Below are 2,500 nucleotides of genomic sequence, written 5' to 3' on the forward strand. Positions count from 1 at the left end.
GACACCCTAACCCTAACCCTAACCCTAACCCGACACCCTAACCCTAACCCTAACCCTAACCCGACACCCTAACCCGACACCCTAACCCGACACCCTAACCCGACACCCTAACCCGACACCCTAACCCGACACCCTAACCCGACACCCTAACCCGACACCCTAACCCGACACCCTAACCCGACACCCTAACCCTAACCCTAACCCTAACCCGACACCCTAACCCTAACCCGACACCCTAACCCTAACCCTAACCCTAACCCTAACCCGACACCCTAACCCTAACCCGACACCCTAACCCTAACCCGACACCCTAACCCTAACCCTAACCCTAACCCTAACCCTAACCCTAACCCTAACCCGACACCCTAACCCTAACCCGACACCCTAACCCTAACCCTAACCCGACACCCTAACCCGACACCCTAACCCGACACCCTAACCCGACACCCTAACCCGACACCCTAACCCGACACCCTAACCCGACACCCTAACCCGACACCCTAACCCGACACCCTAACCCTAACCCGACACCCTAACCCGACACCCTAACCCGACACCCTAACCCGACACCCTAACCCGACACCCTAACCCGACACCCTAACCCGACACCCTAACCCGACACCCTAACCCGACACCCTAACCCGACACCCGACACCCTAACCCGACACCCTAACCCTAACCCGACACCCTAACCCTAACCCTAACCCTAACCCGACACCCTAACCCGACACCCTAACCCGACACCCTAACCCGACACCCTAACCCTAACCCGACACCCTAACCCGACACCCTAACCCGACACCCTAACCCGACACCCTAACCCGACACCCTAACCCGACACCCTAACCCGACACCCTAACCCGACACCCTAACCCGACACCCTAACCCTAACCCGACACCCTAACCCGACACCCTAACCCGACACCCTAACCCGACACCCTAACCCGACACCCTAACCCGACACCCTAACCCGACACCCTAACCCTAACCCGACACCCTAACCCTAACCCTAACCCGACACCCTAACCCGACACCCTAACCCGACACCCTAACCCGACACCCTAACCCGACACCCTAACCCTAACCCTAACCCTAACCCGACACCCTAACCCTAACCCTAACCCGACACCCTAACCCTAACCCTAACCCTAACCCTAACCCTAACCCTAACCCTAACCCTAACCCTACACCCTAACCCGACACCCTAACCCTAACCCGACACCCTAACCCTAACCCGACACCCTAACCCGACACCCTAACCCTAACCCGACACCCTAACCCTAACCCGACACCCTAACCCTAACCCTAACCCTAACCCGACACCCTAACCCTAACCCGACACCCTAACCCTAACCCGACACCCTAACCCTAACCCTAACCCTAACCCGACACCCTAACCCTAACCCGACACCCTAACCCTAACCCGACACCCTAACCCTAACCCTAACCCGACACCCTAACCCTAACCCTAACCCGACACCCTAACCCTAACCCGACACCCTAACCCGACACCCTAACCCGACACCCTAACCCGACACCCTAACCCTAACCCGACACCCTAACCCGACACCCTAACCCGACACCCTAACCCTAACCCGACACCCTAACCCTAACCCGACACCCTAACCCGACACCCTAACCCTAACCCTAACCCGACACCCTAACCCGACACCCTAACCCTAACCCGACACCCTAACCCTAACCCGACACCCTAACCCTAACCCTAACCCTAACCCTAACCCTAACCCTAACCCTAACCCTAACCCTAACCCTAACCCTAACCCGACACCCTAACCCTAACCCGACACCCTAACCCTAACCCTAACCCGACACCCTAACCCTAACCCTAACCCTAACCCGACACCCTAACCCTAACCCGACACCCTAACCCTAACCCGACACCCTAACCCTAACCCGACACCCTAACCCTAACCCGACACCCTAACCCGACACCCTAACCCGACACCCTAACCCTAACCCTAACCCTAACCCTAACCCTAACCCTAACCCTAACCCGACACCCTAACCCTAACCCTAACCCTAACCCGACACCCTAACCCTAACCCTAACCCGACACCCTAACCCTAACCCTAACCCTAACCCGACACCCTAACCCTAACCCGACACCCTAACCCGACACCCTAACCCTAACCCTAACCCGACACCCTAACCCGACACCCTAACCCGACACCCTAACCCGACACCCTAACCCGACACCCTAACCCGACACCCTAACCCGACACCCTAACCCGACACCCTAACCCGACACCCTAACCCGACACCCTAACCCGACACCCTAACCCGACACCCTAACCCGACACCCTAACCCGACACCCTAACCCTAACCCGACACCCTAACCCTAACCCGACACCCTAACCCTAACCCGACACCCTAACCCTAACCCGACACCCTAACCCTAACCCGACACCCTAACCCTAACCCTAACCCTAACCCTAACCCTAACCCTAACCCTAACCCTAACCCTAACCCTAACCCTAA

The sequence above is a fragment of the Giraffa tippelskirchi genome, chromosome 7 (assembly GCF_054371585.1).
Source record: "Giraffa tippelskirchi isolate mGirTip1 chromosome 7, T2T-mGirTip1v1.2.pri, whole genome shotgun sequence".
In the NCBI taxonomy this organism is placed as follows: domain Eukaryota; kingdom Metazoa; phylum Chordata; class Mammalia; order Artiodactyla; family Giraffidae; genus Giraffa; species Giraffa tippelskirchi.